This window comes from Opisthocomus hoazin, chromosome 15, assembly GCF_030867145.1.
Source record: "Opisthocomus hoazin isolate bOpiHoa1 chromosome 15, bOpiHoa1.hap1, whole genome shotgun sequence".
Taxonomy (NCBI): domain Eukaryota; kingdom Metazoa; phylum Chordata; class Aves; order Opisthocomiformes; family Opisthocomidae; genus Opisthocomus; species Opisthocomus hoazin.
In genome coordinates this window covers 6,374,182-6,390,239 of record NC_134428.1, presented here as the reverse complement: position 1 = coordinate 6,390,239, position 16,058 = coordinate 6,374,182, and the positions used below count along the sequence as shown (strand labels likewise).

General features: G+C 51.2%; 1 pseudogene; it reads right to left on the bottom strand.

Annotated features, from left to right (window-relative positions):
• Positions 1–1,276: 1,276 nt before the first annotated feature.
• Positions 1,277–3,076, bottom strand: LOC142363306 (acrosin-like; annotated as a pseudogene).
• Between the last annotated feature and the right edge of the window lie 12,982 nt (positions 3,077–16,058).

Genomic DNA, 16,058 nt, shown 5'->3' with positions numbered 1-16,058 from the left:
CTCAGCACTTCCTTGTCCTGCTCCTTTCCTGAGCTTTGTCCTGCAGCAGAAGAGTGAGAATTTGTCAGATACGGAGGAGAGCTGCCCCAAAGAGATGTCCCATCTGCCTCAGGCGCAGACCCCAAGACTGTTTTCCCCTTTGCTTGCCAGAAGAGCTAAGCCACTCTTGGACCAGCAGGAAGGGTCCTGCCCAGATGCTTTATTGGTACCTACTGGAGAAAAGAAACACCAAAGAATTTTTTTATAAAGCTTTCAGCTTGCATCTTTCCTGCACTTTTGTTACAAGGCAGTCCAGTTACTGTACAAGTGTATATCCCAAGGGCAACTGCCAGCCCTCCCCGTTGCTTTCACAGACCAGCCGGTGCTGCCTCTCTCTCCACCAGTGTGATCTCTGCTGTAGAGTTTCTTTTCAGACTGATGCTGCATTCCAAAAAGGCAGATACACTAACCCACACACAAACTTACGCAATTAATGTGAACGGCAAAACCAACGGACATAGAGCAATGCCTTTACCAGCGCCCATGTATACGTAACCACCACTTACGTAAACATGAACACAGCCCAGTCCTTTTCTCCCTTTCCGGGTGATCAGCAGTGGATGTTTTCTAGGGAAACATCAACACACCTGCACTCTTTACATTCGTAAGAACAGCATCTTTACAGATTCCTCAAATAACAGTACGGAAATTCAGACCATGTACTATGTGTGGCTGGATGTCAAGCTCCTTACCCAGTCTTTGCTGCAAAACTTGGGCGTTTCCAGATCAGTGTCTCCTGGGTCATGAGAGCGTCCGATCTCACGTTCACTAGTGCATTCTACACACATACACACACAGAGGGATCCCAGCAGTAGCCGGCCTAGGACACTTTGTGTTCCTAAATGCTCTCCCCGAGACCTCTAGTCCCCTATCACCTGTGTTCACTTCTTGCACCGCACCCACACCCTCCTCTCCTACCAGGCATGGTTTCAGCCCTTCTGAGCCAACTCCTGCCTTTTGTGCCCTCCTTGACTGCCTGTAGCCTCTTTTTGCCGGGCACCGAAGTACTTGCCTTGCACTCGAGACTGAATTGGACTCCGACATGGTTAGCTGTGAAAACTGGCAACTTTATTTCAAGAACTAAGTCAGCTTCAGCATTTGTGTGCACTCAGAGGAGAGCGGGCAGCACAGAGCAGGCCTTTGATGCTGAGGCTGACTTTGGACCAGCAGGCATTGCCCCAGAAGGAAATGGCAGTGGTAGAGTGCAGCCTGCGCTGGCTCCTGCTGATCCTGCTCCTCAAGCCTTTTTTCCCCTGAGGAACTGCAGGAGTTCCTGCAGCACATTAAAGAATAGCACCAGCTTCTGACATGGAAATGGGCAGGAGCTAATGCTGCCCGATTGTTTTGGTCTTGGCCTTGGCCTCTGAAAGGTGGTTGAGGTGGAGACTGGCTGTGGTGCTGGAGTTGCCATTAGTGCTGGGCACAGTCCCATGTGTACCAGGATCCAGTCGTGGAAGTGCTGAGTGGAGGTGTAGACTCCAGGCTGGTTTGGTCTGGCACAGCCTTTCCCCTAGCTGGTCACTCCAACAAGCCAGATATAGTCGTTGGTGTTATCTTTGCACACCAGAGGACCACCGCTGTCATCCTGCAGCGGAGGAGAGCGGGTTAAGGTGGTGTTGGGTGGCCCCTGTCAGCACTATGGCTGGCTCCTTCCCTCCCACAGCACCTGCCAGAGCTGTCCTCACTGCAGGGAAAGGCTCTGCTCAGGTGCTGGAGCCTACAGAACCTTGTCTGGGAGGGGGTCATGGGCCAGTAAGGTAGGGCTGTCTCTCTCCTCTTTGCACAGCGATCCTGGATGTGTGGAAGAGGGATGTTGCAGGACTGGGATCTGGAGCTGTGGGCTGCCAAGAGCACTAGATTGGCTTTCTGGGCAGAGAGCCAGGCCTCTGGGACAAGGGCGGCCCTGGGCAAGGACCTGCATCTGGGCAAGGGGAGGAGATCCCCAAGAATGGAAGGGGCCCAGCAGTGGCAGGGTGACTTGCACACGCTGGGGAAGGTTTGGGCGGTTGCCACAGGGCTGCCTGTGCTGTTGGGGCTGGACTTGTAGCACGCTCCTACCTGGCAGGTGTCGATAGCTGCGGGTAGCCAGCACAGAAGTTGTGGCTGTGGATGGCCCCTCGGTATCACCGGCTGCTGTTGCAGAGCTTGACATCGATAAGGTGGACCTTGGCCTCCTGCAGGACGTCACTTGGTCCCCCAGCTATCAGCACAGAAAGGAGTTAACAGCTAACAGCTCGCTGCCAGTTCTTCCCCCCCTGCCCCCTCGCGTCTGGCTGAAGCCCTGCCCTAGGGCTGGGCTTTGCATCTGGAGAGGCACTGTGCCGCTGTCTTTCTTCTGTCTTGCTTGGGGTAATGGACAAGGTCCACCTCTGGGCAGAGAGGAAGGCAGCGCTACGGAGGGTGCGACTGCCCTGGCACGCCTTCGGCACAAGGAGTGTCGGGTGGGAGGCCACTAGGAAGCAGTGGCGTGAACCCAGCCCTCTCCCGAGCAGTGTCTCAGCTGGGCTTGGGATACATGCTTATATATAGATACATTGGGATATCTAATGTATATAGCAGGGCTCTGAGCTGGTGGTCTTCTCTGCAGAGTGTGCAGGCTGTGTTGCTTAAGGCAAAAGGGTGAAGCTACCCTGGCTTTGTTAGTCAGTGTTGGAAGCAGATCCAGCCAGATGGGGACTGCCGCTTCTCACTATTCCCATCTCGGGTCTGTGGAGGTGGAAGGTACTTGGAAGGACTCTGGAGTATGAGTCCTGGTGTGCCTCTAGATCCAGCTGGTGATATTTCACAAAGCGTGACACGAATTGCTTTCCAGGCCTCCCTTTCTCATGCCTTCTGGTTCCCCACTGCCTCTCCTGTGATTACAGAGTCCTTGTTTGCATGTGGACATCTGTATCTAGTACTTCACATTTGGGTGATTCCTCCCAGGGCGATCTCTCGCTTTGTGACTCTTTATTCATTTGCTACCCAAGGCATACACTGTCCTTGGAAATAATCTGTGTGCCAAGATTCCCTTCACGATGGACATCTTGTTTGCCATGCCATATGTGGTACAGCTCTGGGTACGTCCCTCAAGTGACATTCACCATCTGCACCGTCACTAGACACACACAGGTGAGTTTCAGATCCATCCATTGGTCTCTAACAGGTCATGATGTGACAATGCGATTTCTCTGATGAAATCTATGGATCAATGAGTCCTTTTGGGGTCTTGTTATTCTTCACACCAGCTTTGGAAGAAGAGCCAACTTGTGCAGGAGAGGTTCCATTTTATTACAGACATAGTATGAGAGACTCAGCTCTGAGCCAGTGTTACAGGAAATTGTCTATGGTCTCCAGGTGAGAGATAAAACGTTCATTCCTCATATGTGGTGGGACAAATCCAGACAGTCATGAAGGAGAAAGATAGGGACAAAGATCAACAACAAAACCAAAAGAAGAGTGAATAAACAAAGCACTAACATTCTAAGGGATGCACTGGGAATCATGTGTGAAGAGAGATAACAGTTCTTAGCTGTGTAAAAATATCAATGAAAACCATTTCTTAACGGCATCCTTGAGCTCCTGGTTCCTCATGCTGTAGAAGAGAGGGTTCACTGTTGGAGGTACCACTGAGTAAAGACATGCCACCAGCAGATCCAGGGATGGGGAGTGTGGGATTCCTGGAAGAACAGGGACATATTGTGAGCAACCCAGACACTCTGAATATGGACTTGATCGGTATGGAAGCAGCACAGGCCTCAAGGCCATCCAGAGGCTGGCTGTGGATAAACAGATGCTCCAAGGCCGGCTGCGGGTAAACACATGTAATATTAATAGATTAATAGGGACAAATCATAACCGAGTACTGTCTATATAATACAGATTCTCTGCTAATGAAGTTGACTATTATGGATCATATTGATCGAGTCCTCGTTCCCGCCGCAAAAAATGGTGCCCAAACAGGGACCCACAGATCGGCATTAGAATTGACGGCTGATTTCTCCAGGGAGACCGAAGACTGAGGGGGCGGACACTAGCCAAAGGTGAGTGCTGCCCCGGCAGTCAGAAAACGCGCTAGCTAGCTCGAATTTAGGGAAATCCTGCCCTTATTAGGCAGATGGCCGGGGAGGAGATGGGATCCACACTGACGAAGAGTCAGCAGTGGTTAATCTCCTCCAATATATCCTCTCCTTGAGGGGGTTACAATATGACTCAGCTGCCTGATCGGGATAGAAAGTTCCCAGGAACTAATGTCCGGGTACATGATCGTCTGCACAAAACCGTGTTCAGCTGGAACCACCTAAAGCTTTTCATATGATTCTGTCTCTTCACTGCACTCCTGAAACCTCTAACAGTTAACTGCCAAATCTTGAACACTTGCGGAAAATAATGCACAGAGATTTGGCCTTTCTTCTTTTAATGAGCCCCATCGTGTATTTGGTTTTGAGACCACATGCCTCAGACACAGAGAGGAAGCTGAAGAAACCTCTCAAGAAGCAAAAGTCAGATGCAAACATCAGATTTTGTTGGAGCCATAATAGGGCCCGCTGAGGGACATTACTGACAAAGCCTCCGCAGGTGCTGCTTAGACAAGAAAATTTCAGGCATTTACAACAGGTAGGCAAAGGTAGGGAAAAGGTGGCTCTGAAACTGAGTAGACTTTCATGTCTTACATCAAGCCAAAGGGCCAAGCCCTGACCCCCAGCCCATGGGCAGAGAGATGATATGCCTCACACCTTCCTCAGTGCTCTTCCTGGGGCACGACAGTGCAGGGATGTGCGATGCCAAGTACAGGACAATGCTGATGGGTCTCTCCTGGGCAATGCAAGAAGGTCCTGGTGCCATAAGGTTGAAGTGTCTCTTGGAAGGCCTTGGTGGTCGAGATAACAGCCACAGCCAACGGGAAAACGACCTCCTCTCTCTTGGGGGGCTTTTTACCTTTCTAGAGTCCTTGATCATTTTAACCACTGGCTGTCCTATGGTGTTCCAAACTTGTGCCTCTCTCCATGTAGGCTGTAGACATCCACCTTCCTTCCCCACCTCGCCCTTATCTGAGCATCACACTATCCTTACTGACAGCTCTCCACCCTCCCTGGAAAATCATTGAACTACAAAGCCATGGACTAATCTAGATGTCCTCAGAATGGCCTCTTATCCCATTTCACTGCACTTGGCGAGACCTTTCTTTCTGTTCAGATCCAGTCTCCACCTCCCAAGCTGTACTTAGTGGCCTTCTTTCTTTCTCATGCTGTTTCCACTTTGAAGAATAACTCCCTGCAGGGGCAGAAACTGGCACTTGTCCTTTTGGGATTATCTCACATTCCTTTTGATATGTGCTCTCCTCCTCCTTGATCCCTTTAAATGACCAGAGGCCGGGGAGATCTTTTTAAGAAAGAAAAAGGCAAAGCAAGCATTGAGTCCCTCAGCCTCATCTGTGTCTGCTGTTATGACCCCCCATGCCCATTATTCAGCAGCACGTTCCTGGATCAGCTTTTTCCTGAAAACACAGTGCCTGAAGCTCTTCATTTTGCTCTTGAAGTTCCTTGCAGGCCCCACCAGCTCCACATGATTGTTGGTTTTCCCACACACGCCTGCGTTCTCAGGTCATGTTCCTAACAGCCTTCTTAGAGCCTGTCCTTGCTTCAAACTCCTGATAGTTTTCTTGAGGCTCAAATCTGTCAGCTGTTCCTGTGGTGGTGCAGCCCCACTGTGCAACACATGCTTCCATGGCCCCCGTCATCAGACACAGCACAGGACAGGGTGTGTTTGGGGTGGGGGAACTTCCCCCACCAGAATCCCCATGCCAGAGCTCAGTATCCATTCCTACCAGTCCTTCTTCTTTTGTACCCTCCCAGGGCTTGGTCCAGGCATCCTCAACTGTGTCCCACACAAGGGTTCACAGAGAGCTCTGCTCTTGTTCTGCCGAGGTTTGGGCAAGGCGAGAGGCTAGGGCAAGGCTGACTCTTCTCTCTACAAAGGTACCAAAGCCACTAGGAGGAAGGAGATGGCACCAAAGCACCTCATCCATAAATGGGTGTGAGTGGGAAGTGCTGGAAATGGCTAATGGCAAAGTTTGGAGGATGATGACATCTCAATCTGTCCGTGCTACCAGGGGAAAAGACCGGCCTTCTCTGTCCTGCGTCTGTGGGTCTTAGCTCCATTCCATGAGCGCTGGCTCTGCACCACACACCCACTGGAGACTGTCCTCACACTGCATATCTAAGCTAACATTGGTGCAGTTCTCTCCAGGGCATTTTCCAATCTAGCCCCTCCCCAGCTCTTCCTACCTCCCCTGCCCACTCCCAACAGGATTCCCTCTGGTGGTTCTCTTAGGGTGGCCAGCTCTTACACATTGGTTCACATGGCCTGCTCCTGCTTGCTGCCACAGGGATGCCCCTGTGGAGACCACAGGACTATTACCAGTAACAGGACACCTGTGGTATTACACAAATGCAAAGGCACAGCAGGACATTGTGGAAGTGAGGAGAGACAAGCACTGAAGAGACCGCGTTCTGCTGCTGTCCATGCCTCCAGAGAGCAGCCCCAACTTGCAGGCAGCAGAGACGGAGTGCCCATAGAGGGCTTGGTGTTGCTCCCCCAGCTCCAGAGCGTATGTGAAGAGATGAGAGCTGAGACAAATAACCTTGCGTTGCACTCTTTATTGACTTTATGTAAATAGGGAGCCCGGATCCATGTGCACATGAGGTCTTTGGGTCGAGAAAACACAGGTAAGAGGCCAAGAAGTACCAAAAACAGCATTATCACAGGCATAATCAAAAGAAAAAACCCGTTAAACAAAAAAAGCCCCAGAAAAGAAAAATAAAGACACATTTGAAAAAATGTTATTCCTGGCTATTCCTGAGATAGTGTGGGAGCCTGAGTGGGACAATGGGTAGCTTATAAATCAGAAGTAGCAAGTATTCAAATATTTTCCACAGAGAATCCTTCGTATCCTTGTTTCTCATGGTGTAGATGAGGTGATTTACTGCTGGATGCACCACCAAGTACAGAACTGCCATCACCACGTCCAGGAATGGGGCAAAGGTGGAGATGGGCTTCAGGTAGACAAACACACTGGTGCTGCAATACAAGGAGACCACAACCAGGTGAGGGAGATACGTGGAAAAGCCTTTGTGCTGTCTCTGCTCAGAGGGGATCCTCAGCACTGCCCTGTAAATCTGCACATAGGACAGCACAATGGAAAGAAAACACTCAAAGCCTAAGCAGACACTAACCACAACAAGCCCAGTTTACCTGATGTAGATGTCTGAGCAGGCGAGCTTGAGGATGTGGGGGATTTCACAGAAGAACAGATACACAGTGTTGCCCTTGCAGACTGGTAGTGAAAATGTATTTGGCAGCATGAAGCACAGCATGGAGAAACCCACTGCCCCAGGAGGATGCTGCCATTATGGCACAACCTCTGGTGCCCAGAAGAGTCCCATAGTGCAGGGGTTTGCAGATGGCAAAGTAGCGGTCATAGGACATGACAGTGAGAAGGGCACACTCTGTTCCAAGCAAGAAAGAATACAGAAAGAGCTGGGCAGCACATCCTAAGTAGGAGATGGTCCTGCTCTTCCACAGGGAATTGGCCACGGCTTTGGGAACAGTGGTGGACATGGAGCCCAGATCAAGGTAGGAGAGGTTGAAGAGGAAGAAGTACATGGGGGTGTGGAGGTGGTGGTCACAGGCTACGGCGATGATGAGGCCGTTTGCGATGAAGGCAGCCGGGCAGATGCCCAGAAAGAGCCAAAAGGTCAAGAGCTGCACCTCCTGTGTGCCTGCGAACGCCAGGAGGAGGAAGACGGTGACTGATCTGCCGTTGGACATTTGCTGTTTCTTACCATGAGGGTACTGCTCAAAAAGGCATGAGAAAGAAAAAATGTGACAGATTTCTCAAAGCAAAACCACTCCTTTTTTCACGGAAATCCCAACCCATTGCCCCACTGAAACATCTTGTTATTCTTTGCTTTCTGCTGGCTGAGTATGAAGAGCAGTACCTCTGCCCATATGCTGCTGAGAAGTCAGCTTTTCTCTGCTGCAGTGGGTACATGGGAGATGGTTTGTGACACTTCCGATATTCACAGAGGGTGTCAGATGTAGTCCATGTTTAATGCAAAATTTCAGTTTCAGCACTCGTGACTATGAAGGGCTCAACTCCCTGTGGCTTAGTACAGTCAGCAGAGACGCAGTGTCCATCACTCTTTTGCCCAGATGCCCTGTGCTTTCACTGGTGCTGCCTTGCAGATAACTTCAAACACATATTGCTCTTTAAAAAAGACCCTAAAACTGGACTCTGATGAGAGCAATGGAGTCCTGTTTCAAAGGGCAGATCTGCGGCCTTCTCTTTCACAGCCCAGTGCTGCAGTTGTGATAGAGCAGGACACAACCTCTCACAGAGAGAAGCAAAATGTTCTGAAAGGGGATTACTGACTTTCAAGGGAAAGCTCAGCATAACCACTAAGACCCTAAAGGAGAGCTGTCCTTTTCTGGAGAGCAGCTCGCAAGCTCAGCAGGACAGGCAAAGCAGAAAGTCAGGGGTCATGAAGATGGGATGTCCTAAAGGGAGAGTCAGATCATTGCCCAGCAGAAAACACCCAGCAGACTCTACAGTGAAGGATCACAAGACAGCTGCTGTAAGAGTCTCCCCCAGGCCTTGTGTGCAATTTCGTCCATCCTCTTGCCAGTGTCTCTGCTGCCTGGAGCTCTCCCTACTGGGAACTGTTTCTCTGTACCTGAGTCTCATCCCCGACAGTGCTCACAGACCCCATCCCACCCGCTGTGTGCTCAGCTCTGCCCTGCTCACTCCTCCTGCAGCAGGGCACTGCCCAGGGACATCTCCATGCTGGCAGTTCCTAAAGAGAAGGCCAGGTATGGCCTGAGGAGACCACCAAGGGGATGTCAGCGCTTGCTTTGAGTACAGGAAAAGGGACAAGTGACTGGTTCAGACTCCTTGAAAAAACCACTTAACTCCTTCTAAAGCCGTAGGCATCGCGATCTATTTTGCAAGCCTAACAGTTCCATTACAATTTCCTCCGGTCAACACAGCTGGAAGTCGAAAGCACCGACCCCAGAAAGCACCATTTTTTCTAGGTAGCCCCTGCTGTTGGAGAAGTGCTGTGGGAATGTCCTGTGGGTGATCTGGAGGTCTGAGCAGGCCCCTCTCAAGAGCAGAAGGATTCTTTCCTGCTAAGTTTTGCTTCCTCCTCCACGAGCTGCTGCTGTAGAGAGCTGCCCGTGCAGACTGAGTTCTGATCCTGGCACATGGCAGAGTCCCTGCCCCAGCACACAGCCGCTGGAGCACAGGGACGCTGCTCTGAAGGACAGCCCAGGGCACGCCTGGCTGCACACACATTCTCAGCCTTGCTGGTGTTCTTTGGAGCAGGTGGCCATCATGCCCTGTCCCTCTGACTGATAGTGCAGAAGGGAAGCCCTGCTCTGGAGCACGTACTCCTCTACATTAGAGACACTGGGAGAGTCCTCCTCACAGATACCATAAACTGTTGCAGGTACCAGTTTTAGGAGAAGGCTGCAGGAACAGAAGATGCATTGCCCTGCACCCAGAGACCTACCACGTAAAGGGCTTTGAAGATTTTTTCCTCCAGTGAGCTCTCACTGTCCTCCCACTCGAAAGACAGTTTAAGCTCTCTTGGCCTCACTCATCTCCTCTTGGTTCCTGCAGGCGGTGCCCTCAGCCCTGCTGTTCTTCTCAGAGTAGCTGCATCTGGAGGAGATGGAGGCGGGTTTCAAGTAGGCAAACACAGCAGTGTTGATGTACACAGAGACAGCAGCCAGGTGAGGGAGGCATGTGGAAAAAGCCTAGGGCTGCCCCTGCTCAGACGTCATCCTCAGCACAGCCCTGAAAATCTGAACATAGGCGAATATAACAAAAACTTAAAACCCAAAGTCCACAGAGATGCTAACCACTAGAATCCAGCTTCCCTGAGGAAGTCGGAGTTTGAGCAGGAAAGCTTGAAGATGTGGGGGACTTCACAGAAGAACTGATCCACAGCATTGCCTTGGCAGAAAATGTACAGGCAGTGTGCATTACAGCATTGAGAAAAGCACTTCTCCAGGCAGCTGCTGCCATTTTGGCACAAGCGCTGCTGCCCAGGAGGGTCCCATAATGCAGGGGTTTACAGATGGCAACATAGCGGTCATAGGACACAACGGTGAGAAGAAAAAACTCTGCTGACGTCAGAAAGAAAAAGAAAAAGACTTAGGCAGTGCATCCCAAGGAATGGTCCTGATGTTTCAGAAGGAATTGGCCATGGTTTTGGGGACAGTGGTAGAGATGGAACCCAGGTCAAGGAGGGCAAGGTTGAGGATGAAGAAGTACATGGGGTGTGGAGGCGGTGGTCACAGACTACAGCACTTATGATGAGGCTGTTGCTTAGGAGGGCAGCCAGGTAGATGCCCAGGAAGAGCCAGAAGTGCAGAAGCTGCAGTTTCCTTGTTTCTGCAAATGCCATGAGGAGGAAATCAGTGACGGTACTGCTGCTGGACATCTGCTGCTTCTGGGCATGGGGACCTGTCCATGGATGAAAAGACAGTCAAAAAAGTATGGTATGCCTCTCTAAGCACCATGACATCGCCTAAAAAAGAAAAGTCCTAAACAGAAGATCAGACTAACCTTGGCTTCACTCCCTTGCAGCACTCCGCATCAGAAGGCAGCAGACATTCCTTGTCCCACTGATGGTGCAGCAGGGAAGCCCTGTTCTGGGGCACATCTACCTTGTCCACACCAGAAAAAACAGAAGAACCATCCTTACACATCCCCTCAGTCATGTAATATGCCATCTCTATCAGACCCCTCCAGGATACTCCTCTAAATTTCCCTGCTGCGAAAGACTTACTGTGTTAAATGTTGTGAAGATTTCTCCAGGAACAAGCTCAGAGATGTCCTCCTACTCCCAGCTGCCTTTAACCTCTTTCTCGCTTGCTCCTCTCCCCTCTCAGTGCCTGAAGGCAGAGCCCTCAGCCCTGCTGCGCTTTGCAGAGGAGTTGCTCCTGGCTAGAGCTGTCTTTTTACAGCGCTGCCCACTTGCAGAAACGGACTTCCCTCTTGTCCCAGGAGCACAGCAGCAGAGGCCCAGCCCAAGGAGGCTCCCTGTCTGCCCCGCTGGAACTACTTTGAAGTATTCTTGGTTCTCCAGGGGAACCTGCTGTGAAACATTTTGAAGAAATAACTTTTTTCTTTCCCTCATCAAGAGAGCAATACTTCTTTCCAGCAGTGACGTTTCTCCTGTCGCAGAGAGATTTAGGTCCAAGAATACATTATCTTGCCTTATGATTAGACCGACTAGCCAGAGAATGCTAGGGAAGAATGTCCTTCCCCAGTTCTGAAGGAAGGGATTGAGCTCAGTCAATTGAGGCTTCTCATCCTGCGCTTGAATGCCTGGGTCTCAAAGGGGAGTTAGTTCCATCCCATGCACACTATAAACCCATGGGAAGTGTGATTCCTCTTTTCTGAGTTCACTTGTGCACAGATTCACAGAATGACAGAATCACAGAAAGGTAGGTGTTGGGAGGGACCTCTTTCGTCACCTACAGTAGTCTGCACAGGACTTTGTCCAGGCAGGTCTTGAATATCTCCAGAGAAGGAGACTCCACAGCCTCTCCAGGCAAACTGTTGCAGGGCTCCATCACACTCAGAGTGAAGATGTTCTTCCTCATGTTCAACTGGAATTTCCTCTGCTTCAGTTTGTGTCTTGTCCTGTCGCTGGGCACCACTGAAAAGGGTCTGGCCCCATCTTCCTGACACCTACCCTTGAGATATTTATAAGCATTTGTATGAACAGGCTCCTGAATGCGAGCGCCTTGTCTCAACTCCCGTTCTTATTCATGCAGATAGAGGGCAGGACTAAGGTATTCAGACTCACACCCCTGGTGACCTATTTGGTGCCAGAGGTGACCAAGACACACGCTGGGAACAGCAAGCTCTAATGGAGCAGTTCAGAGAGACAACACAGCGTCTGGGTGCATCTTCTTTGAGGCAGATGGGAAATTCCTGTGCCCAATTTAAATGGCAGAAAGTCCCTGCATGTAGGGAAACTGTAACTATTCCTTATGTCCCAGGCACCTACAGAGCTATTCAGCTGAGCAAAAGGAGGCGTGTGGCATGGGAATGTCTTCTCTGCCAGTTGTAGCTTCTACATGTCATTTGAATAGAATGGCAGTTGTCTCATGTAAATCCCATCAGTGCCTAATCTAATTCAGAACAAATGAACCTTAATTTAGTATGCCAACAGAAGCTTGTAGTGCTACATGAGATGTACGGCCTCTCCAGTACAACTGCCATGCACCTGACAGGGAAAAAAAAGGTTCTTTACAGGAACCCTCTCCTTCTTCTGACTAGTTGCGTGACAGGCAGCCCCCCCAGGACATCTCAGACAGATCCGGTGCCTTTGGACCAGTGACTCCCACCACCGCAGTGCTGCAAGATCTGTCCCTTCACTATCCGGTAGATGCCGTGCAGTGTGTGAAAACAAAGCACGTCACACTAGGGTCTCTGCATGTATTCCTTCACTCTCCAACTCTTCCTGTTCTTCGCTGCTCCATTGTTTAACCTTCCCCTCTATGAAACCGTCATGGATCAGGCCAATGCATTTCATGGCGCGCCTGTATCACAGGATATCGACATCTCTTCGCTCGCAAGATCACCTTCACTGATCTCGAGACGTTAGAGATGTGGCCAGCATGACGAAGCAGGTGATTCTGCCCCTTTACTCTGCTCTTGTGATAGTCCACCGGGAATACTGTGTCCAGCTCTGGAGCCCCCAATAGAAGAAGGACATGAATTTGTTGGAGCGTGTCCAGAGGAGGACCACAAATATCAGAGAGCTATAGTACCTCTCCTACGAGGACAGGCTGAGGGAGTTCGGGCTGTTCATTCCGGAGAAGAGAAGGCTGCAGGGTGACCTTAGAGCAGCCTCCCAGTACGTTTAGGGGGTCTACAGGAAGGACAGAGAGGGACTTTTCACAAGGGTGTGTAGTGATAGGACAAGGGGGAATGGCTGCAAAATAGAAAACGGCAGATTTAGATTAGATATTAGGAAGAAATTCTTCACCGTAAAGGTGGTGAGTAACTGGCACAGGTTGCCCAGAGAACCTGTGGCTGCCCCCTCCCTGGAATTGTTCAAGGCCCGGTTGGATGAAACTCTGAGCAACCTGGTCTAGCGGAAGATGTCCCTGCTCATGGCAGGGGGTTGGAACCACATGACATTTAAGGTCCCTCCCTAACCCTTATCATTCTATGATTCTACGATTCACCTCCACCACAGGTCCTCAGGGCTGCAGGGACACAAAAGACAGCTCCATAGGGAAGACGTGGAGATACTGAGGCTGTGGAAATGCTGACGGGCTTTTTCAGCATGGAGATGTGGTAGCTGAAAGGAAACTTGAATGCCTTTGGCTAGAGAGAGTGTTGAGGCCTCACTCAGGTCTGGACACAACAACCTGGAGTGCTTGGTCTGGTCATCTGCATGAGATGTAACAACCTCTCTGTTACTCTCTGCACCTCTTGGCTGAGAACGAGATAGAGGCATTTGGAGAGCTGCACTTTCTGTCTGGAAAGCCCTGCTGTGTCTAGATCCTTTCTCAGAGTAACATCTGACCACAATCAAACTCCCGCTAAGAGATGCAGGATAGGGCAGCTGGGAACAAGTCTGATGGAAAGAACAGCTCTCCTGATGCTGCTCAAAGGCACAGGGAATGATGTTGTCTCCCAGGACTCACTAGTGTTCACTTTGAGAGCAATCGTCATGTTCAGGGTTTTTGCAGCTTCCATGCTCCTAATGTCGCAAGGTCATACAGAACAGAACTAAATAGAACCAAGTAGAATCAAACAGAACTTAACGGAACAGAATGGAACGGAACGGAATGGAACGGAATGGAATAGAATAGAATAGATGAGGCTGAGCAACAGCTTTCCAGGCTAGCTCTTTCTGGCTGCGAGCTATCTGCAGACGTTCGCATTTTCGAAGCAGGCCTGCCGCAGGCGCCCGGCACGGACCACCTAAGGTACATTTGAAGTTTGAGGTGGCAAGACAAGCAAGCAGCCCCAGTCTCTGTGCCTCTGTGCGAGGAGTGCCATGGGCAGATGAGGCTGAGCAACAGCTTTCCAGGCTAGCTCTTTCTGGCTGCGAGCTATCTGCAGACGTTCACATTTTCAGAGCAGGGATGCCAGATGCCCGCTACACAGACCGCCAAAGGTATGTTTGAAGTTTGAGGTGGCAGGACAAGCAAGCAGCCCCAGTCTCTGTGCCTCTGTGCGAGCAGTGCCATGGGCAAATGAGGCTGAGCAACAGCTTTCCAGGCTAGCTCTTTCTGGCTGTGAGCTATCTGCAGACGTTCACATTTTCAGAGCAGGGCTGCCAGATGCCCCCTACACAGAACGCCAAAGCTATGTTTGAAGTTTGAGGGGGCAAGACAAGCAAGCAGCCCCAGTCTCTGTGCCTCTGTGCAAGCAGTGCCAAGGGCAGATGAGGCTGAGCAACAGCTTTCCAGGCTAGCTCTTTCTGCCTGCGAGCTATCTGCAGACGTTCGCATTTTTTAAGCAGGGCTGCTGGAGGTGCCCGGCACGGACCACCTAAGCTACGTTTGAAGTTTGAGGGGGCAAGACAAGCAAGCAGCCCCAGTCTCTGTGCCTCTGTGCGAGTAGTGCCATGGGCAGATGAGGCTGAGCAACAGCTTTCCAGGCTAGCTCTTTCTGGCTGCGAGCTATCTGCAGATGTTCGAATTTTCAGAGCAGGGCTGCCGGAGGCCCCCTGTACGGATGCCCAAATCTATGTTTGAAGTTTGAGCGGGCAAGACAAGCAAGCAGACCCAGTCTCTGTGCCTCTGTGCGAGCAGTGCCATGGGCAGATGAGGCTGAGCAACAGCTTTCCAGGCTAGCTTTTTCTGCCTGCCAGCTATCTGCAGACGTTCGCATTTGCAGAGCAGGGCTGCCGGAAGAGGCCGGAACGGACCACCTAAGCTACGTTTGAAGTTTGAGGGGGAAGACAAGCAAGCAGCACCAGTCTCTGTGCCTCTGTGCGAGCGGTGCCATGGGCAGATGAGGCTGAAAAAAAGCTTGCCAGGCTAGCTCTTTCTGCCTGCGAGCTATCTGCAGACGTTCGCATTTTCAGAGAAGGGCTGCCAGATGCCCCCTACACAGACCGCCAAAGGTATGTTTGAAGTTTGAGGGGGCAAGACAAGCAAGCAGCCCCAGTCTCTGTGCCTCTGTGCGAGCAGTGCCATGCGCAGATGAGGCTGAGCAACAGCTCTCCAGGCTAGCTCTTTCTGGCTGCGAGCTATCTGCAGACGTTCGCATTTTCAGAGCAGGGCTGCTGGAGGTGCCCGGCACGGCCCACCGAAGCTACGTTTGAAGTTTGAGAGGCAAGACAAGCAAGCAGCCCCAGTCTCTGTGCCTCTGTGCGAGCAGTGCCATGGGCAGATGAGGCTGAGCAACAGCTTTCCAGGCTATCTCTTTCTGGCTGCGAGCTATCTGCAGATGTTCGAATTTTCAGAGCAGGGCTGCCGGAGGCCCCCTGCACGGATGCCCAAATCTAAGTTTGAAGATTGAAGTGGTAAGACAAGCAAGCAGCCTCAGTCTCTGTGCCTCTGTGCAAGCAGTGCCATGGGCAGATGAGGCTGAGCAACAGCTTTCCAGGATAGCTCTTTCTGCCTGCCAGCTATCTGCAGACGTTCGCATTTGCAGATCAGGGCTGCCGGAAGAGGCCGGAACGGACCACCTAAGCTACGTTTGAAGTTTGAGGGGGAAGACAAGCAAGCAGCCCCAGTCTCTGTGCCTCTGTGCGAGTAGTGCCATGGGCGGATGAGGCTGAGCAACAGCTTTCCAGGATAGCTCTTTCTGGCTGCGAGCTATCTGCAGACGTTCGCATTTTCAGAGCAGGGCTGCTGGAGGCCCCCTGCACAGACCGCCAAATTTATGCTTGAAGTTTGAGCGGGCAAGACAAGGAAGCAGCCCCAGTCTCTGTGCCTCTGTGCGAGCAGTGCCATGGGCAGATGAGGCTGAGCAACAGCTTTCCAGGCTAGCT